The sequence below is a fragment of the Equus asinus genome, chromosome 20 (assembly GCF_041296235.1).
Source record: "Equus asinus isolate D_3611 breed Donkey chromosome 20, EquAss-T2T_v2, whole genome shotgun sequence".
NCBI lineage: Eukaryota > Metazoa > Chordata > Mammalia > Perissodactyla > Equidae > Equus > Equus asinus.
This window is the reverse complement of record NC_091809.1, coordinates 18699785-18723335: the sequence shown is the minus strand read 5'-3', so window position 1 is coordinate 18723335 and position 23551 is coordinate 18699785. Positions and strand designations below refer to the sequence as shown.

The 23551-nt window shown below is 42.5% G+C and overlaps 1 pseudogene; it reads left to right on the top strand.

The window, feature by feature from the left end:
- The first annotated feature begins 820 nt into the window (after positions 1–820).
- Positions 821–18084, top strand: LOC139041189 (putative gustatory receptor clone PTE01; annotated as a pseudogene).
- Positions 18085–23551: the final 5467 nt, after the last annotated feature.

Here is a 23551-nt window from a genome sequence, read left to right as displayed (position 1 = left end):
TGAAACTGTCTGGAGTGGGATCAGAGAAGGCTTCACAGAGGAGGAGGCATTGGACCTGAGTTTTGAAGGTCAGGTAGGAGTTTTCCAGGCAGCTAGAGGAGAGAAAGTTGTTCCAGCCAGAAGAAATAGAACAGATGAGTTGTATGGATTGGTGGTTAGAAGAGTATAACCAGGAGCTTGGATCCCAGCTCAAATACACTGTAGCAGCATGGCCTTGGGCATCCACTCAACCATAGTTTCTTCATCCATAAAATGGGTGGCAGTAATCTGGGTCACAGGCATTGCTCTGAAGATTAAATCAAAGGATGAATGTTAAGAGCTTAGTGTCCGCCATGTGGCAAGTTCTCAATAAATTGTAAATATTTCTAATTCTCTAGAGGTGAAAATGATTAAAGATTTCTGGCTGGATAATCTGTGCTTAGCACATTGCCAGGCACCTAGGACATTCTCACCAGTGTTTAACCTTGTTGTTATTATTCTTCACCTTTGTCACTCCTTCCATGGAGAAGCCTGGTGCGTCCAGCCCATCCTCCTTAGTGCTGCTCTGTGATGCCCTTGTCCTTATTGGGTAGAAACCCACCCTCCCCTTCTCTGGGCTCTGAGATCCCTTAGCAGAGTCCTTAAAAATCCATTCATCCCCAACTCTATTGACTTACAGCAGGGTTTTTCACCTTGGCATTATTTGGGGACAGATAATTCTTTGTTGTGGGGAGCTGTCCTATATATTGTATGAAGTTTAGCAGCATCCCTGGCCTCTACCTACTATATGCCAGTAGCAATGCCCCATTCCTAGTCATGAAAAGCAAAAATAGCTGCACACATGGCCAAAGGTCCCGACGAGGCAGAATCACCCCTCTCTGAGAACCTCTGGCTTAGAGACAGGGTAACTGTGACCTGCATAGACTTTGACCGGCAATTCCTCTTACAGATGTTTACTCTGAAATTGCTTTAAGCTCAGACCCAGCATAAATTCTATGCATATCTCACTATTTCCACTTTTCCATACAGAAAACAGTGAATATTTACAACTTTCTGCCAACCTATAGGCAAGCAATACCCCCAATCACCAAGTATCCCAGCTGGTAGAACAGCTTTTACTGCAGATTCCTGTCCAGGGCTATTTAAGGGGCCAAATGAACCCGGTCTTGCTCTGTCCCCTCACATATCCTCACCCTGAAAGGAGCTGACGCCAACTGAGGGCTGACTGTGGAGCAGGCATCTGGCTAAGTGCCTTACATGCTTAATTCTAATCTTCAAGCTCTGGAGCTGGATGGTGGAGATCGTTGCACAACAATGTGAATACACTTAATGCCAAGAATCCTTGGGAAGCTTAAAATGGTAAATTTTATTATGCGTATTTTATCACAATAGAAAAAAACAGTGCCTGTAGGTATTTTATTTCCATGGGTTTTTTTGATGAGAAGACAGAGGTTCAGAGCAGCATAGTGACTTATCCAGCATTACCCAGCAAGGAAGTAACAGAGCCAAGATTTGAACAAAATAAGGATGTAAGTCCAAAGTACCTGTTTTGCACTTTGCATTCTACACTTTCCCCTCAAACACTGTAACAGACATTTCAGGGTGTGTTATACACACACACACACTCAATCTTGCCCCCAAACTCATCTTTCCTTCCAAGATGCCCTGATGGTCCCACTGTTATTGACACGTCTTCTAAAATATGCAAATCCCTGGGTTTTTGGAATCTCTAACCAGGAGTTCCTTGGTGGCTAGAGATTCTGGTTGTGGTCCCCTTGTATCATGAGCTTTGGACAAACTCTTTACCCCTAAGACCTCTTTTGGAAAAGATATGTCCACCCACCCAAGCTCCCCAGCCCCTGCCCTGCCAGTCAGACAGGCAGAGCTTGGGGGAGCTAGCCATGACTCACTCAAGTATGGGAGACACTGAGTGACCAGGGGAAAGATGCCAGCATTATTTGCCTTTTTGCTTCCAATAAAACTCTCATATATCTTCACGATGACCAGGCATGATCTGGACCCTTGTTCACCTTAATAATCAAATGAGAGTTTGCAGGACACTGTCATTTATATTATTTAATTTTCACAACCAGTTAGCACAGCTCAAGGAGCCAGAACAGAGCTCATTCAATAAATAGTTGTTGAATGAATACATTTTGCAAAGGAAACAATATTTGAGTTGAAACTAATGTTATTGACAAATGGGCTGAGAGAAGGTAAGTGGCTTACCTAAAGTCATACAGCTACAAAGAGGGAAGGCTAGAATTTGAATTCCTATCTTCCTGATTCCAAATCCTAAGAGCTCTCAAAACTGGATGCTCCTTCTTTCTTGAAGTTAATGCTCAGCTCTTCTGCCCAGCAGTTCATAACGGAGAACTCCCCCGTTCACTGTTGTGGATGGCCAGGCCTCAGAAGGTGAGCTGAAGGTGCCCGCAACCCATGCCAGATGGGTTGTTCTGGTACCAGCCCCATGACCAAAGTCAGATGCCCATGCCTGGCTGCTTCCAACAGCTTTTATGGAAGGTCAGTATGGGTTGACCTTCAATATGGATTGAACATCAATATAGTTGACTTCCTGCTGTCTAGAGGCCTAACTTTCTTGGGTTCATAGAAATGAAGGCAAAGGGAAAGAATAAGCATTCAGTCTAACAAGACATCTGCCTGCATGTCAGCAAATATCAAGGAGGTAGACAAGAGTCCATAGTTCCATCTAAATACCAGTATAGACTCAACCCAGAGTGTTTGTGGAAAACAAAATCAGCAGTTATTTCGATCCATCCTGCCACTAATGTCTAGTCTCCAAATTATGCACGGACCCCCAAGATCCATACAAGGCTGGGCTCCAAGTTCTTGACCCCACTTACCAGGCTCTGTGTATAGAATGAGGGACCCTTCTCAACACCCCATGAGCGTGTCAACGCACCTCACTCCAAGACAGCCTCCCATAAAACCTCCCTGGATTCCAGCAGCCTGGGCTTAACCGGTACTGCCTCTGTCTATGCAGAGATAGACGTCTTCATCCGGGGATGGAAGCTCCAGGGAGAGCCATTGCCTCAGAAACCCCTCCGGGACTCCCTTTCTGCTGGAGAAAAAATTGGTTGCAGTGAGAGCCCAGATCCCTTGATATTTGGATTGTCCCTAAAGGATTGTGGAACAATATTTACTCATTTCTCAACCACAGGAAGGCAGCATTGATGAGGATAATTGAATGTGACAAATATCCAAGTCTTTTGTTTGAATCTCATTTGGAGGAGGAGATAAAGGAACCCATTACTGCAAATGCACATCCTTGCTCAAAAACAAAAACAGTTCTGATATCCAGGAGATTTCTTCTGAGTTAAATAATGAGGCAATGACGGTGATGGAGCAGCTAGGAGGCAGCTTCCCTGGGTTGAGATGTGTCTTCCTCTAAACTCTATTCTTGAGGGCCCTCTAAGACTCAGGAGATGCAGTGGTCTAGAGACAGATGGTTGTAGTACCCATGAGATTCTTGTGTGCCCATGACCAGAGCCAGGGGAAAGAGCAGAGACAGGAAAGCCAAGCTACCCTCAACAGGGATGCCCATGTCAGGAAGCAACAGGCAAGGCCAAGGCAGAGTGAATTACCAAGAGTGCTGCTCAAACCAAAGCTGAGTCAGACAGCTGGCAGCAAGGTGTAACCAAGAGAGAAGCAGGAATAAGTGACGTGTTAAGGACGTGATATATAGTGGTAACTATCAGCAAATTCCTTGTACCATGCTACTACTCTTCACTCCCAAGCCCATGGCGGACATTAGGAATTGATTTCATTGCTTTCTGCCTCTGAGCTTGGATGGAGCTTCTCAGCTCAGCACACCATACAGCCAGACCTGACAAACTGGCATTGAAATTTGTCACAAGATCTTCTTTCCAAGAAGATTCTAGACCAGTACTCAAATCAGCTGTGACAATCTGCATGGAGATAAGGAGCTTGCACCAGAAAGTTATTCCACACATGGCTTCCTTCATTGAGAACGTCTTGTTCTGGAGGAAATGTCAGTTAAACTAAAGCTTAGTGATGCTGGTGCTTTACAGTCTGTTTCAAGGTCCTTTTCTCATCAATGGCCAATAAGAGTTCATGGACCACATTTTGAGTAAGACTACTATAGACCATGAGTTCCTGGACAGCAACGGTCCTGCTATTATTCATTTCTATAAAACTGGTACCCAAGGCACATGGACACATCGATGTTTATTGAACAGGGAGGGCTGGAACATACAGGAATTTGTAAGGAGAAATCAAGATATTTAGAAGTGGGCAATGAGTCCTGGATCTTCAACACCTAGCATGTTGACTTGTATCACTTGTATCGGGTGGATGTGTGGATGGATGGATGGATGGATGGATGGATGGGTGGGTGGGTGGATGGATGGATGAATGGGTGGGCGAATGGGTAGATGGAAGAGTGTATAAACGTATTGGAACAAGCCATGATTAAAATTATTTGTGGTTGAGCCATGTTGTTCTAAAGAACAGGGGAAGCGAAAAAGAAGGCAAAGAAATTGTTAGTAGTCTAGACGAGTTCCTCAACTATTAATCCTTTGCATACAACCTTCATATTTTTGGCCATTTCCATGTGCCATCACACTAACATTTTCTCAAGATGTATCTCCTGCTGAATGTCAGTTGTCCATTCCCGAAAAGGGGATGCACATAAAACTGTCAGTTGGAGTCCAATATCCCGTTATTTTACATAGAAAGAGTTGTATGTTACATCACCTCTAAACTCTCAACCAGTTTCCTGAAATATAGCTAAAACCAGTGAAAGACTTATGTATCAGTAACAAGCTATCATATTAGGATCTAAATCCTTAAAATATTGCTTCCTGTTAACTGTAAAATGAACAGAATTGTTAACAGTTTGCTTGGTATGAAGTCATATTTCTCTTCCATTGCTTCCTTTTCTAAGATATTCTTCACTCTCTCAACTTTGGGGGGACTCATTGCACAACATTAACCTTTGCTTTTGGCCAAGATGTAGAAAGTTCCTGAGGAAACAAGTTCAGGACTAGCATGCGACAGCAGAGAATGACTCACATCCAGTGTGACGTTGGGATCACTTCTCAGCACCAGCAATATTTGAGACACACTCTCCTTTGTTATCACTTGGGACACTTTGGATAGACTGTTTTGCTTAAAATCTTGTATTTCCCTTGATGTCAATATCAACTTTTCCTGTGTAACCATGGGCCAGAAAACATTGAGAAACACACACATTTATGAAGTTTGGGTATTAATACCAAGAGACTTTGCATTCTACTGGGAAAAGTTTAAACAGGGAGATAGAGATACTCTGTGGAATAAACATGTTTTTCTTTAATCACTCACTTTAAGTTGTTTTTTTAGAAGTGACTTAATTTCCTCTCTTATACTGACAAGTTATCACCTCATGCCTTTGGAAGACACAAGCCTAAAACAATGGAAATGCTGAAAAAAATAACACCAAGTCTTTTCTCAGGTTTTCTAACTTTTTACTTGAAAATTTTTTAACCTGCAGAAAAGTTGAAGGAACAACCGTGTACCCTGAACTAATTGTTATTCTTTTGCCATATGGGCTTTACTGCTTTATGTGCACATACACATGCAAATACACACACTTTCACACAACATCAAATTCACAAATTCTTGTGACACGTGAAATTCACATAACATAAAATTAACCACTGTAAAGTGTACAATTCCGTGGCATTTAGGATATTCACAAAGTTGTGCAATTGTCACCTTTATCTAGTTCCAGAACATTTCCATCACCACAAAGGAGAATTCACACTCATTGAGCAGCAACGCCCCCCCCCCAATTACCCATCCCCCAGCCTCTGGCAGCCACCAATCTGCTGTCTGTATCCACAGATTTACCTATTCTGGATACTTCATATAAATAGAATCATACAGTATGTGACCTCTTGTGTCTGGATTCGTTTACCTATCCTAATGTTTTAGAGGTTCACCCATGTTGTAGCATTGTTGTAGGCTGAATTACATTCCCTCAAAATTCATATGTTGAAATCCTAAGCCCCCAGCACCTCAGAACATGACTCTATTTAGAGATAGGGTCTTTAAAGAGGTCATTAAGTTAAAATGAGGTCCTTAGAGTGGGTTTTAATCCGATATGACTTATGACCTTATAGGAAGAGATTAATGTCAACAAAATGGTAGAATGGGAATCTCTAGACTTTTTCCCCACATGGACATAGTGATTCAACAATACATGGATCAATTGCCTTTGTGAAATCCAGAGACCAGTTGAGAGGCTCCTGCAGCCCCATTGAGCATGAGACCAGCTGCATCAAAGCCAGTAGGAAAATACACGGCACCATCTCGCCATAATCCCTCCCCCACCACAGCACCGCACAGTGAGGAGGAAGCCCCAAGCTCTTGGCTTCTTCCTGTGGAAGGAAGGAGAGCACTGGACCCAACACCCAATATTCTAGCATTTTGAGGGGCTGCCTGAGGGACTGGCTTCTGTATGAGAGATTCTTCTTTGGGAATCAACTAGTCCAAAAAAAGAAAAAAAAATTCTACCACTAAGGAAACCCAAGGAAACAGCCCAGCCAGGTCACCCTAAGCAGAAACCAAAGTAAACAGGCGAACACATGTGCACAGAGTTTACAATCAATTTTTTACCCAATTAACCACAAAATGTCTCATACAAGGGACAGAGACCACAACAGTCATTTTGAAAATAAAAGCATTTTGGAGGAAACAGACTCTGAGTGAAGAAGAAATTTAAAAGAAACTCTTAGTAATATCAGAGATAGAACTGAATAGAATTCAGAGATATAACTACAATGATGAAATCCATGACACAAAACATTTTTTCTTTCATTTAAATCACAAAAAGATATGTTAGACTTTTTTAATGATAGGAGAAATGAAAAACTCACCAGAAGGGTTGAAATATAAATTTTAGGAAAACATCACAAAAGAGCAAAGAGAAAAATAGGAGAGGTGATAAATAGATCAGAGAATCAACCCAGACGGCCCAACATAAAAACAGTAGGCATTTCGGAAGTATAGAAATAAGAGAGAAAAAAACAGAAAACTTCAAAGTGCAAGGAAGTTTTCCAGAACGGAAGCTGTGAACTTCAAGGTTGAATATTGCTCAGCAGAATAAACAAAAAGAATCCTATAAGCTTCCAGAGAGATAAAAAAGTTTTCATACAATACTCAAAAATGAGAATGCCCTTGATCTTTTCACCAAGAATGCCAAATACTGGAAGGAATGGAGTGCTCTCTTCAAACTGCCCAGGGAAAATTAATTCCAACCTAGGACTCTACAGCTGGTCAAATAACCATTTAAGTATGAGAATAGAATAAAGACATTTTTAGACCTGATGGAATTTTCAAAAAGTCTGCCTCCATCAACTCTTTCCCTGGGAGCATGAGCGCCACCTAAATGGGGTGTACACCTAAAGAGAAAATATAGATCCTGGGAAGCACAGGACTCAAACACAAATGGAATCCCTGGGATGATGGCGAAGGGAGATCCTAGGATCATGGCTGTCAGCTCGTTCAGCTGGAAGCAGATCAGAAGGCTCCCATTGAGATTTCCTCAAGAAAACTAAACTGATAGAAAACTTGGTGCATTTGAAAGTTTTGAGAGGAGATTTACATAAATATGGAGAGTCTGGGATTCCAAAAAGAAAAGAGATAGTCTCTCACCAATACACCTGCCCAAAGCTCACCTGCTGATACCATCAACACTTGCATACATGTCTGTGCGAGGACACACGCGGGTGTGGAACTGGTTCCATCATATCTGAAGAGCCTGCCTCACCAAAAACACACACTGCTGTAAACTGAAGGTGGAAAGATGATGCAAAATATCCAGATATCTGCTATGCAGGCTGGAAAAACAGGCCCTAACGTTGCACAGTGCTATGCGTCCTGTTTGCACAAGACAAAGGTGAGAGACACGTGTCTTCTGCTGCTTCTTTCCCCACCTCGCTCTGAAGGCCACTGAGCCAGGGCTGTGACCAGACCCACCATCTCTCCACATCTCACAATGACTCCTGATGATGCCTCCCTGGAGTGTGTCACCCTCTGGTTAGCCCACCAGCACTCTTGACCCAAGAATTGATGAGTTAATTGTCAAGAGACAGAGGGTGCAGGGGAAGCCTCTTTCAGCTTTCCCTTTCAACTGCAGAGAAAATTAATTGCAGTGGGAATCATGTGCCCTACATCTAAGATTTGTCCCAGCAGAGCAGGAGAAAACAATTATGCTCAGTTCTTCATTAACCACCAGAATGGAGAAGGGAGTATTTGCACGGATGACTGAAAAATGCCAGACCATCGAACAGCACTGAGAGTTCCCACTAAGAAGAATGAGAGGAGAGGTCGGTTTTAAAATATAGGGTCATTATTATCCAGGGATGGTGAGGCCAACAGGTCAGGAGAAGATGGCCATCAAAAAGACAGTTTGTTTCTCACAGTTCCCAAGAGGAGGGGCCACACCATGTCACGGGGGCCACATGAGGACGCACCAGGGTCCATCAGAGGCAGAGAGAGAGAGGGGAAAATGTGGGCAACAGCCTTTATTGTGGTCCCCTCAGGAAACAGTGGGAGAGGCAGGGTAAGCAGGCTTAGGATTGCTAGTTTGCACAATTTTCACAGGCTCTGGGGCACAGGGGCTGTCCCTGGTTGTCTGGTACCCGGCCCTGGGGTGACTGAGGAGGTGGACAGTGGCCCTGAGGATAAGAGCTCCGTGAAGGAGATGGTTGGGCTGTGGGCTCTGGATTGGTTGGTTTGCACATGAAAGGCGCACTCACAGGCAAACTGCTTGCTGTCTCTAGGAATTAGCTAGCCCTGGGAGGGGCAGTCTCCCCAAGCAAGTCCCCAAGATGTCAAAGCATCGAAAAGACAGAATAAAAAGACGTGGTTAACACAACATTCCTGTGTGTTCTCCAGGGCTGATCGCAAGACTGCTCAAGGAATCTGCGGTTCTCAGCACCAAATACACGGTAGACTGACCTGTGAGCTTTTAAAAATAGGGTGCTCAAGCCACACCCCAGGTCAAGTGGATCAGCATCTCTGGGGAGTGGGAGCCTCCAAACTAAAGAATGGATGGAGCTGCTCATTTCAGCAGGGCTTGGAGGTGCCGTGTCCCAGAAAACCTGGCATGGCCCCGTGTAAAAACACCCCAAACTCAGCGGCACAATTCTCTCTGGGGAGGGATCCACAGAGGGCTCCCAGATGTCCATGATGTTTTTGTCACTCATGTTGGGTTGTGGATACACACAGGTGGTTGAGATTCCCTCTGTGTGTGTGTGTGTGTGTGTGTGTGTGTGTGTGTGTGTGTGTGCGTGTGTACAGTTGATCGTCACTATTCGCAAAGCCTATATTGGAGAATTCATCGACTTGCTAAAATTTACTTGCAGTCCCAAAACCAATTCTGGTGGGACTTCCTAGGTCATTCACAGACATGCACAGAGCCACGAACAATTTGAATTACCCGCATGCTGCTTCCCGGCTGATGTCACACTAGGCAACTTTCCACCTCCTGGTTTCAGCTCTCACACCATGAACGTGCCATCTTCACGGTCTATTTAGTGCTGTGTGTTTCACACTTTTGTGCTTTCTGTTGGTGGTTTCACTGTTTGAATTGGCTCCCAGGCATAGTGCTCAAATGCCGTCTAATGCTCTTAAGCTCAAGGAGGCTGTGATGTGACTTACAGAGAAAATGCACGTGTTAGATAAGCTTCATTCTGGAATGAGCTGTAGGCTCTGATTTCAACGTTAAAGGATCAGTAAAACATATTAAATGAGGTGTTTTTAAGCAGAAACACACATAACACAAAGTTATGTATTGATTGGTTGATGAAAACATTGTAACTGAAGGCTTACAGCTTCCTAACCCTGCATTGCCCCAAGAAGCAATAATTCGCTGCTCATGGTGACATTACAGAACATAACTACCGCAGTAAATTAAGAGAATCGACCCCTGATTACTTGAGCGTTCTTGCCTTAAACCTTCAAGGACGAATAGCAATGCTGTATTACTCATGGCTTTTTATTCTGCGTTTTTACAGCTTTATTGAGATATAATTGACATAAAATGCTATGTAAGTTGAAGGTGTACAATGTGTTGAACTGATGCACTGATATATTGCAAAATGATGACCACCATAGCGCCAGCCAATGCCTCCTCCATGTCACAGGTTTCTTTTCTGTGGTGAGAAAATTTAAGATTTACTCTCTTAGCAACTTTCAAGTATACAATACAGGAGTGTTAACTATAGTCACCATGCTGTGCCTGAGGTCCCCAGAACTTGTTCACCTTCTAACTGGAAGTTTGTACCCTTTGACCAACATCTCCCCATTTCTCCCACCCCCAGTCCCTGGTAACCACCATTCTACTCTCTGTGTCTAGGAGTTCAGCTTTTTTAGATTCCACATATAAGTGAGATCCCACAGGATTTGTCTTGTCTGACTTATTTCACTTAGCATAATTCCCTAAAGTTTCATCCATGTTGTTGCAAATGCCCCTTATTTTTCATGGCTGAGTAATATTCCACTGCATACATGCCACATCTTCTTTATCCATCCATCGACAGACGCTTAGGTTGCTTCCATATCTTGTCTGCTGTGATTTATTCTGTATTTTTGATGCTCTGTGTGTGTGTGTAATCTTTGTAAGCCTGAAATGCTTTGTCATTTAAAATTTTTGAAGTTAAAAATAGTATTTTAGAAATAAAATAACTCAACCCTGTAGTTCCAGCTTACTGTGAGTTTTCCTTTCATCGCCAAGATTTCTGCAAGGCTGCAAAGCTTCTCAAAGAGGAACAGGATCAGCATCACCTGGAAGCTTGTTAAAAATGCAGATTCTCAGGCCCTACCTGGACCTGCTGAATCAGAATATCTGGGCAGGGCCAGAACTCTGTGTTTTAACAAGTCCTCCTGCAGATTCTCATACGCTTTAAGCACAAGAACCTGCTGGTCGGAGACAACTGCCTCACAACCCCAGACTCACTGTGCATCTTTCTGATGATCAGAGGGGATTAAGAATTTAGGAATTTTGAAGACCCAGATGAGTGTATCTCCATTCACTGCACACTAAATTCTCCTGGGAGCTTTTAAAATTCATCGATGCTTGCTCTCCAGATGCAGAGATTCTGACTCAATCAGTCTGGGGTGCGGCCAGGACATGGAGATTTTTTTTAAGTTCGCCTGGTGATGCTAATTTGCAGCCAAGGTTGAGGACTCCTGGACCAACAGAATAAAGGATTTAGCAGAAGGAAAGGAAAAGAAGCTGGTGGTCTTGGGTGCCCCCTGCTGGTGGGAAGCTGTACATACAGTCTTCTGGAGACCTCAGAAGTTGGTGGAAATGCCAGCCCACGTGGGCTTCGGACCAGTCCACTGCACATCTCTGAAGTCCGGTTGACGTGTGCCCAAGAAATGCCCTCTCAACAGAAATGCCTATTTAAATCCCTAATTCCAGTTCAAAGCTATTACTTGGATGTTTCCAGTTATCATTAGCTCACACACATACCCCCCACCCCACAACGCACAGACCACACTACTTGTAAGCTATGTAACAAACCCTCATATTACACTTACTATGTGCCATCCATGGACCGACCCCTTCATAAATAACTGCCGTTTGAAGTCAGTACTATTATTATTTACTGTTTGCTAATGGGTAAACTGAGGCACAGAGAGGGTAGTCGTTTGTCTCAACTATTAAGTGGAGGAGCCGGGGTTTAAGCCACAGCAGCTGGCTCCAAATCTGTGGTCTTAACCACATCGTCACATTGCTGTCTCTAGTCATGATGCTCTCTGCCCTGTGCACTGTGATATCACATAATCTAGCGTCTGTTACATGCCAGACACAATATCCCCTTTCTACCCAAGAGGAAACTGAGGCTCAGGGGGCCCCAGCCTGAACTTCCACTGTTTGGGATGGATCTTAGACCTCACAGTTTCCCAGACCCACAGTCAGGCACTGCAGTATCTCAGAGATCTGGGTTCAAATCCCGCTCCCGCCCCATTCCAGCTGTGTGACTTTGGGCAAGTCACTTCCCCTCTCTGAGCCTCTATTTCCCCATCAGAAAAAATGGACGTGGTACCCATTTCTAAGTCATAAAGATGCCCCATTCCACGCTGTCATCGAACACCCCTTTCACTTGCCATGAGGAGTCTTTAAAGGGGAAAATATGTGTATTATTATCTTAAGTGGCTGTGATCTAAATTCACAAAAATACTCCTTTAAGGAGTCAAAGGTCCATCCTGCAGATGTGTTCAGTAAGGCGGAGTGATGGGAGACACTTCCCCACCCACACACAGCTGTATCACTATCGGCACCAACGGCTGGGAACTGAACTCAGTCTATTCAGTTCTTTCTGGAATAATCCATCTGAGCTAAACCTGTCCTTCTGATGTGCTGATGCTCAAAGCTCTATTACAACCTCATAATCACTAGGATAGCTATAACTTTTTCAAAAACCAGAAAATAACAAGTTTGATGAAGACATGGAGTAAGTGAAATCTTCTACATGGCTGGTGGGAATGTAAAATGGTGTTGCCACTATGGAAAGCAGTATGATGGGCCCCCCAAAAATTAGAAATAAGAGTACCATACCATCCAGCAATCCGACTCCTGGGTACACACCCAAGAGAATTGAGAGCAGGGTCCCAAAGAGACATTTGTACACCCATGTTCACAGCAGCATTACTCACAATAGCCAAGAGATGGAAGCAACACCAGTTTCCATTGATGGGTGAATGGGTTAACACAAAATGGTATTTACTTATAGTGGAATATTAATCAGCCTTAAAAAGGAAGGCAATTCTGACGCACACTACAACATGGATGAACCTGGAGGACATCATGCTCAGTGAAATAAGCCAGTCACTAAAAGACAAATACTGTGTGATTCCACTTACGAGAGGCCCCCAGAGGAGTCAAATTCATAGAGACAGAAAGTAGGGTGCTGAGTGCCAGGGCTGGGAGGAGTCCTTGTTTAATAGCTTTTTCAGTTTCGTGAAATGAAATGTTTCAGTGCTTGGGTGCACAGCAATGTGAATGTGCTTAACATTACTGGACAGTACACTTATCAGTGGCTAAGATGGTAAATTTCATGTTTATTTTACCACGATTAAGCTCTTCTTTAATTTTTTTAAAAAGTGTGATATCAGTAAACCCTCCAAAAGATAAAGAAAACAAATATCTGATTACATTGTCACTATAGCTATTTTTTTTAAACATGAGGGAGAAAACCATTCCAGGCAAAATGCTTATTCTTATTCTCTAGGCAAAAATATTGGAAAACAGAAAGGCTGTGCACCAAAGCATCAATCAGGTCTCCTCTGAGCAGGAGCATCGGAAGGTCAGAGGCAGAGTCCTTTCTTCTTTGCTTTATGTACGTTTTAAGAGGTGAGGTCATGGGTGGCTTCACTTTCTCATGTTGTGTATTTCAGCCTTTCTAGAATTAAAAAGGAAAATTGAAAACCGACTTTGAAAGTGATGGAGAGACCCTTCAGCTGTTCAGAGAACAAAGGATAAGCAATATGGCTTCTACACCCTGGACCATTCACGCATGTGTTTCATCTCTTTTTTAGGAACGTCCCACAAGACTGGAGACGAGATAAAATAACACTGTTTGTGCCTAGTCACAGACTTTCTATGGGACCTATTATTTTCCATTTAATTACATGCATAACATTCTGTCGGGAGCCGGTCTCCAGGCTTAGCTACCACTGCAGTGTGACAAGGTCTGGCAGTGGAGTGAGAATGTGCAAGCGGCTTCTCAATGGAAATTAGGGAAAGTGCACAATATCTATATGCACTATGCTCTTGCATCTATTTTTCCTTTTCTGGAATTGCTGGGGGGTGATGAGAAGTTCTGCTGGTCAGCTTCCTCCTTCCTCCCCTCATAAAGTAGGTCAGAGGAACATTGGTTGGCCTCCCGTAAGAGGAACCTGGCCAAATCAGGAAATTTTTATAGGAGGAAAATGGTCTATGCTCCCCTGAACTGTAGGAAGACACAAACGGCAGCCAGGTACATATAGGGGCCCTCATACGAAGAGACATAGACCTACTTTAAGTCCAGAGGACTTGATGTGAAAACATCATGAAACTTTGGTCAGAGTTAATTGGGACTATGATGAAGATTGGGTCCCCCATAAGTGGAAAGGAAACAGAAGAATTACACCTGAGGATACAACATATTGAGATAGTATGAATGCACGGTGAGGAGATCCTAGAACATGGAATCCATATACAATGAAACATCTGTGTAGGCTGTATTGCAGAGACCCAGAAAGGGCACATACGGCCACAGAAGGCCCATGGTGGAATTGGTGGAAAGAAGGGGGGCAATGCAAACCTTACTGCCAAACACGTTCCTGACCCTTGAAAGACAAGCAAACAAGTCCAACCTTTAAAGTTCACTTTATTAATAGTTATGCCAGCTATATTTGACATGTATATTCAGTTGTTTGCAAGACATCTTATACTTTCCTTTGTATACCATACTCTGCGCCCTTGAAACCACTTGTTACTTACCCCACAGACAATTTATTGCTTGCCGGACATGCAATGTCTAGATAATGTCTAAGTGCTAAAGATTAGCTGCTGAGATAATATCACCTAATTGAACCTTATGTAACCTGGACCCTTTATAAGAAAAGCGGATGCTCATATTAAATAGACTTGGAAACCTCACTCCTTGTCTCACTGCATATCTCTCTCGCCGACTCCGTCCATCCCTTCGGGAGACCCTGGACTCAGCTGGGGCTGGATCCTGGCAACATTCCATTATTGAAAAACCATTGCAGATATTTTCGTGTTAAAAATATGAAGCAGAAAGAGAAAGGGGAGAGAAATCTTATTGCACGGGCTTAGACACACTTTCAGATCTGAAGCCATCCCATGTTCCAGGGCCCTAAGACAAGGATGGCTTGGCCCTCCCTGCCACATATTCCATAAAAGATCACTAAATTTTTGGTATGATATTGAATTACTAAACACACTATCCCAATAACGATTGAAATTCTTGTTGAAAACAATGACATAAGTTTTATTAAGTTCCAAATTTCCCTTAGGTGACACACAAGTCCTGGAGATGGGTTTTATTCTCCCCTTGGCAATAAGGAACACAAGGAGAGAATGCATGAGATTGACACACACTCCACATATAGGGGATGAAAGACTCAGGACTCAGACGCTGATCCCTTTATCTGTGCACCAGGGCTCTGTGTTCGCCACCACAGCTGATGAATGGTTCTCTTTTCAAACCTACTTTGGCCTCAGAGCTAAAATTGAGGTCAAAGAATTGATTTCTCCTCTGCGGGTTAGTGAGCTTCCCTGTGAATATGAGAGTGAGCCACTGGTTATAGGGGACATCATGGCACAGAAATTGTGGTTTATAGGGTTTTCTATGAATAGTCATGCATTTCACAATTCAGTTTGCAAGTCTGAGATTGAAAATATTTGCTATAGAAGATGAAAATTTCATGTGTACTAAATATTAAATATGTATTAAATACAGATTAAATATATTTAAATGTATTAACTACATATTCAAAATATATTAATCTAAAATAATAGATGGAATAAAATGATGTCCCTCCCTCAGCTGATGCATCAGTTAAAATATCTGAAGTACATGTGAATACCTCACGCAGAGATTTAAACACTATGTTATGTAAACAAGGACATTTTGAGGGTAACATGTGTAGCATACGGTTTAGATAAGCATTTCAGGAAACTGCTTATGCATACATAAATCAATTATCGAAACACTGAAGGAAAATGCACCACCAAATTCATGACTCTGGTTGCTTTGGGGGTCAGGTATGCAGAGGAATAGTATTATGCGAAGATACTGCGAAAACTCAAATTTTATCAGTAATATTCTTCATATAGAGAGATTCTAATTAAATCGCTTCTAGGCTAAAATGAGGGCATCAGTATACATGAAAAAAATCCACAGATAAATATATTGATTTACTAGGAATGAGAAGCACGAGTCTAAGCAATTTAAATAATTTTTTAAAACTTTCTTACAACAATTTTATAAACTAGGTTCAATTTTCCCCCTATTTACAGTTGAGAAACCTGACCAGAGTTGTTTACCTTACTATCTTTACTTTTCTCCTTTGCAATTTTTCCTGATTAAACCATAGTGTGACTTGCCAAAATAATGAACCTGAGTTGCCTTCAGGTAGCCGAAGTAAGAGAATTGCAATCCTTGGATCACTAAGAATTAAGAGGAAAATTTGTTAACAAGGCATAAAAAGGGTGGGTCTTAAATATGGCTTGAATGTCTCTCCTGGCTCTAAACTCCTTAACCGTAAATAAGAGGGTTTACAATCACAAAAACAATCAATCAGTATTGCCAGGTACAACAGAGTGAAAAAAAAAAAGGTAAATAGTGGTCTCACACACCACTATTTGGGGTTGATGCAAACAATTTTATACAAAATTAAAAATTCAAGAGGTTTTCTCAAAATTTCGTTATTGTCTCATCATTCACAGGTGCATTGAACACTAATGTCATCATTGTGGTCAGCAGAGCTGTATGATTATATAGAGTTAGCCAATCTACATTTTATCAAATGTCGAGGTTTATGAAAGCCAAGGATAAGAGTTACATATTAAATGACTTTCAAAAGATGACCCACATATTTGAATGAGCACTTATTTCCAGGAAGAAGTGAAGTGAGAAAACCAAATAATGATGAAAACCCATGAAGGTAACTAGTACTTAAAAATGTTTTCTGAATATGTACACTCAAATTTCATTTCAAATCCAGCTAACATGATCTGGCACTTATAGAATGTTTATAACAGTTGTCAAAAAAGGGAATTTCTAGTGTTGCCTACAAATAAAATATATTAGACTGCTTCTTAATTTCCTTCAATTAGAATCATTTTATTTTCTTCAATGAGCAAGGATATTTCTTCTCTATGTTTTGTCTTAAAAGAATTTTGCCTCTATTTTACTGTGATCATGTTATTTGTAATGTTCTTCCTCATTTAACATCCTTTGGTCAAGCGTCTCTAATTTGGTGTGGATAGAAAGCGATGAGTAATACAGAAAAGTAATGAAAGAAGAGTACTATGGAGATTGAGTCTATCCCAATTGAGAAATATTGCTGAGTGTACTGGGGGTGCATGGTCTTCAAGTGTGAATACTTTACTAGTGAAAAGCATAAATCCAAAAATATAGACACAGTCATAGTTGCCATTTTTCTTGTTTCCTTTCATCCAACACTTCTTTTCTTTAATCAAAAGGTGCCCAAGCTACATAGAACAACAAAACCTAACACATGTCTCAGAATTCCTCCTCATGGGACTCTCGGATGATCTGGAACTACAATCTGTTTTCTTTGGGCTCTTCCTGTCCATGTACCTGGTCACCATGCTTGGGAATCTGCTCATCATCCTGACTGTCAGATCTGACTCCCAGCTCCACACCCCCATGTATTTCTCTCCAACCTGTCCTTGGCTGACATTGGTTACACTTCCACCACCATCCCCAAGATGACTGTGGACATCCAAATTCACAGGAGAGTCATCTCCTATGTGGGCTGCCTGACACAGATGTCTTTTTTTTTATCCTTTTTGGATGTATGGATTGTATGCTCCTCACTGTGATGGCATACGAGCAGTTTGCAGCCATCTGTCACCCACTCCACTATCCAGTCATCACAAACTCACACCTCTGTGGCTTCTTAGTTTTGGCGCCTTTTTTTATCAGCATATTGGAATCCCAGCCACACAATTTGATTGTGTTACAACTTACCTACTTCAAGGATGTGGAAATTTCTAATTTCTTTTATGATCCTTCTCAACTGCTCAACCTTGCCTGTTCTGATACCTCCACCAATGACGTAGTCATGTGTTTTGTTGGTGCCACCTCTGGTTTTCTCCCTATCTCAGGGATCCTTTTTTCTTACTATAAAATTGTTCCCTCCATTCTCAGAGTCCCATCAACAGCTGGGAAGTACAAAGCCTTCTCCACCTGTGGCTCTCACCTGTCAGTTGTTTGCTTATTTTATGGAACAGGCCTGGGGGTTTACCTCAGTTCTGCTGTTTCACATTCCCCAAAGAAGGGTGTAATAACCTTAGTGGTGTACTTGTAAATATCTATGCACGCAACATAGGAGCACCTAAATATATAAAGTAATTATTAAAAGATCTGAAAGGAGAAATAAACAGCAATACCATAATAGCAGGGGACTTTAACATTCCACTTACAGCAATGGCTAGCTCATCCAAACAGAAGATCAAGAAGGAAACACTGGCCTTAAACAACACTTTAGACCAGATGGAGTTAGTAGATATATACATAACATTCCATCCAAAAACCGTAGAATACACATGCTTTTCAAATGCACATGGAACATTCTTCAGGATTGATCACATATTAGGCCACAAAACAAGCCTCAATAAAGTTAAGAAGATTGAAATAATACCAAGCATCTTTTCTGACCATAATGGTATGAAACTAGAAATTAACTACAGGAAGAAAAGCCACAAATATGTGGAGACTAAACAGAATGCTACTGAACAATGACTGGGTCACTGAAGAAATCGAAGGGGAAATCAAAAAAATACCTGGAGACAAACGAAAATGAAAATACGACATGCCAAAATTTATGGGATGCAGCAAAAGTGGTTCTAAGAGAGAAATTTATAGCAATACAGGCCTACCTCAACAATTAACGAGAAAAAAATAATAAATGTTGGAGAGGATGTGGAGAAAAGAGAATCCTTATACACTGCCGGTGGGAGTACAAACTGGTGTAGCCACTATGGAAAACACTATGGCGATTCCTCAAAAAATACCATATGATCCAGCTGTTCCAATACAGGGTATTTATCCAAAGAACATGAAATCAACAATCCAAAGAGATTTATGCATCCCTATGTTCATTACAGCATTACTCACAATAGCCAAGACATGGAAGCAACCCAAGAGCCCTTCTAAGGATGAATGGATAAAGACAATGGGGTATATACATACAATGGAAATGGGCCATAAAAAAAGATAAAACTTCCCATTTGCAACAACATAGATGGACCTTGAGGGTATAATGTCAAGCGAACGGAAACCACTCCAGACACTTCCACCCTCGTTCCTCACTTCTCTGCTTTCCCACCTCTCATTTATTTCTACACTTGTGCCTTCACTGAACTTCACTATCCGGAAGGGCAGTTGGTTGGGGCCAAATCGTACTTCCCTAACCAAACTCACATGGCCCTGGACATCCGGGCTGAAGATCCTGAGCACCCAGTGCAGTAAAGGTCAAGCCCAAAGGTCAAGTCCTTCCCTGGACACTATTGACTAGGTTCTCCTCCTCCCTGCCCTCCACCCATCGGCTGGTCCCCCTTCTCCCCCTCCAGTGCAGGCCGAGTCTCACCCCACCTTCAAGGGCCTGAGCTACAAAATGTTTGTCACAACTGAAAGTGGCCCAGAAGCACCTCTGCCCACTACCAGCTCCCCTGCGTCCCTGTCACAGAGATTTTCATCATCAGCACTGTTCTCCACCAAAAGGAACCAGGGCTCCACGCAGGGCACTGACCCCTGGGGGACGAAAAGTCAAGTTGGCTCCAGAATGTCCCATTGTTGCCAGAAAGCAACACTAACCATTGTGAGAGTTTGCTCTCTGCAATACTTAAGGAGTTTAAAGCATTTAAGGAAAGCTAAATGGTAAAAGGAGTTTGGTTAAATTTACAATCAAAATTTCAAATTTTGAGAAATAAATTTTGATTTATGAGATGTATATGAAGTATGGGAAAATGTTGCTTGTTCAATGCTTAAAGGAGTGATAACTGTCGGATGAATTCACAAGAACTGACCAATAAATCGAGCCCCATCTTCTCTCCACATGGGACCCTCTCAGCCATGACTGGAACCAACAGCTCTAAGCTTTCCACACTGTCCTCTCTCACTGATCCAGACCTGGGTCTCCTGCTCCAACTGTGAGTCTCAAATGCCGTCACGCTCCACCGGACCAAGACCCAAGTGGGCGTCTTGTCGCCCCTTCTACCCACCTCCCTGCGGCCTCTGCTCTCTCACCTTCTTCTCCAGGGCTTAGGGCACCAGGCTTCTCTCTCTCTCTCTCTTTCTATCCCAAAGCCTTATGCATTCCTTTGTCTGCATTTTCACTCGTTAGCTCATAAATATTTGGGGACCTCAACAATGTTCCAAGCACTGTGCTGGGGACCGAGGATATGCCACAAACAATGGAGCCAACTGTAACCTGCAGGGTGGTGAGGGCAGCTGGGGAGTGGAGAGCAGCCGAGAGAGGGGATCAGAGGGAAGAGCAGGCAGCCCAGGCCAAGACTCCACCGGGCAGGCAGAGCTGCAGCAGCCAGGAAAGCAGAGGGAGCCGGGCCCGAGAGGCTGGGGACGGCCACTGCAGGTGCCTTCAGTTTCAGATGGGGCTGTGTGGAGCCCAGAAACATCTGTCTGAGGACTGCCCACTGGTTTTGGCCACGCAGGGAACGCAGCATCAGTGTGACAGTATGAGGACAGAGGCTGAAGTGGGCTGGGGAAGGTGAAGAATGATGCTAGCGTGCATAGCCAACTCTTTCAGGAACCAGGGCTCTGCTGAGGGGAGAGTAGGACAGGTGGAGTGGAGGACCATGATGTTAATGGATGTTTGTTTTGTTTTGAAGATGAGAGAGACATGAACATGTGTAAATGATGAAGGGAAGAAATGGTAATCATAGTAACAACAGAGAGGACACTTACTAGTATGAGCCACTGTTCTATGTGTCTTACACAAATTAACCCATGCTACCCCCTTTTACAGATGGGGAAACTGAGGCACCAGGTGGCTAGGTAACATACCAAAGATCTCCCTGTTGCTATGTTGTGGAGCTGTGATTTAAGTTTATGCTGTGGAGCTGTGATTTAAGTTTAAGGTCCAGTGCCCTTGCTATATCAACTACTAAGTGGCCCCAGCAGACATTGTTGTCAGGCATGGAGGTAGGAAGGAAATGAAATCGAGGTGTGTGAAGAACACCTGAAATGGGTTCTGCAGGATATGGGAAAGAGGGCCTGCTGAAAAGAGAAGATCACACTTAGGTTTCTTAAGGCTGGAGATCCTGGATTGGGAGAGCCTCATTCTGAGCCGTGGAGGGAGGGCAGGCCTATGGCCTGACCTGGGGCTGAAGAAGTACAGGATATGGGAAGGGACAGTGCTGCCCAAGAGAGGCTGAAATGATGGACTGAGGCTGGAGAGAGAAGACAGGCAGACCACAGGGGGCTGACGAGTAAGGGCTGAGCAGAGGAGTCCCAGGGGAGCTGGGAACGAAATATGGGTGGGGTGGAGTGCCTGAGTGGTGACTAGAAGGATGGGAGGTGTGGGGACAGAGGGCTCCTCTGTCCTTTCAGCTGTCTCATTGCCTCCAGCCCTGCCCTCATCAATGTGGCCCACTACAGTCTTCCTAAAACAGCTCTGAGTCAAGTCATCATCCTGCTGAAGGAAACCCACGGCCAAGATGTTCACTTTTACCATTTCAACTCAACATTCTACCAGAGGTCCAAGACACTGCAGTAAGAAAAGAAAAAAGAGTAAAGCCATGCATGTTGGAAAGGAAGAAATGAAACTGCCCTTACTCTCAGATACATGATTTTCCACATAGGATCAACAAAAAAGTGAGTCTAGCAAAACTGCAAGATCCAAGTCCAATATATAAAATTCCATTGTATTTTCTTATAATAATAAACAAATGGAAAGGAAATTTTAAAAAATTTATAATAGCACAAAATACCATGAAGTACTTAGAAAAAATCTAACACAGTGTATGCAAGATCCATATACTGAAAACTACAAAACACTAATGAAAGAAATCAGGAACAACATAAAGAATCGGAGAGGTATCCCACGTTCATGGATTCAAAACTCAATATTCTTAAAATGTCAAATTTCCAAATTGGTCTATAGGTTCAATGAAATCCAAATGAAAATCTCAGCAAACATTTTTGTAGAAATTCACAAGCTGATAATAAAATATATATGGAAAATCAAAGGAATTAGGATACCCAGAAGAACTTTGAAAAAAAAACAAAAAAGACGGAGATCTCATATTGCGTGATTTCAAGACTTAATAGAAAGCTACTGAGGAAGACAGTGTGACACTGGCAAAAGAACAGAGTTCAGAAATACTCCCATACCTGTATAGTCAATTGATTTTTGACAAATGTTCAAAGGCAACCCAATGGAAAAAGGATTTTTTTTAAACAAATGGTGTTAGCACAACTCATACGCAAAAAAACATAAATCTTGACCCATACCTTGCATCAGATACAAAATTTAACCCACAATGAATCAGAGGCCTGAACAGGAAATCTAAAACTATAGAACTTCTAGAAGAAAACATATGAAAAAAATATTTGTGGCCTTGGGTTAGGCAAAGATTGCTTAATTACAACACCAGAAACACAATCCATAAAAGAAAAACTGATATGGCACTTCACCAAATTTAAAAGTTCTGATCTTTGACAAACACTGTAAAGGAAATGGGATAATAAGCAAAAGTCTGGGGAAAATATTTGCAAAACACATATCTGAATCCAGAATATACACAGAACTCTTAAAACTCAATAAGAAGAAAACAACACAATTTTCTGGAATGGTCAAAAGATTGGAACAGACATAAAATCACAGATATACAGACGGTAAATAAGAAGATGAAAAGATGCTCACCATCATTAGTCATTAGGAAGATGCAAATTAAAACCACAATGAGATACACCAAACATTTGTTAGACTAGCTAAGATGGGAAAACAAAAAACAAAAAAAACCTGACAGTGCCAAATGACAGTGAGGATGCAGAAGCAACCAGAATTCTCATATATTGCTTGTGGGAATGCAAAATGGTACAGGCATTTTGGAAGACAATTTGGCAGTTGCTTACAAAGTTAAACATTCAGTTACCATATAACCCAGCAATGCCTCTCTTAATGTTATTTACCCAAAAAGAAGGGAAAACTTTATGTTCATGGGCCTGCACACAAATGTTTATGGCTGCTTTTTTACAATCACCAAAAACTGGAAAGAACCCAAATGTCCTTCAACTGACAAATAGATAAACAAGCTGTGGTATATCCATATGATGGAATAGTACAAAGCAAAAAAAAAAAAAAAAAGGTAAATTTTACTGCATGTAAAAAAAAAAAAAAAAAAAAAAATCCTGCCACGGTTCCCAGGTTTCCAGGCATGAAAACTAAATTCTCCACCTGACTTTCTGGGCCTTTTCAATCTGGCCAATGCCAAGCTGGCCATTTGATTTCCCATCCACTTTCTGTTCCAATTACAACTGTCTCCTCACCGTCCTCTCAACAGCCTGCAGACTCTGGGTCTTCCCCGCCTTTTTGCAAACTGTGCCCCTCACCTGCAATGCCCTCCCCTCTGCCCTCTGCCCTCTGCCCACCCAAAACCCTCTCCACTGGCGGTTCTCTCTGACCTCTCTGTTCCTCCTGAGTTCGTGCTGCACAGCGTAGGGCAGGCCCTCTCTCAGTGTTCATGGGCGTCTGGCGGGGGTTATTCTGACTTCAGGTTCCTTATCAACACAAGCGCAGGATGGAGCCTCAC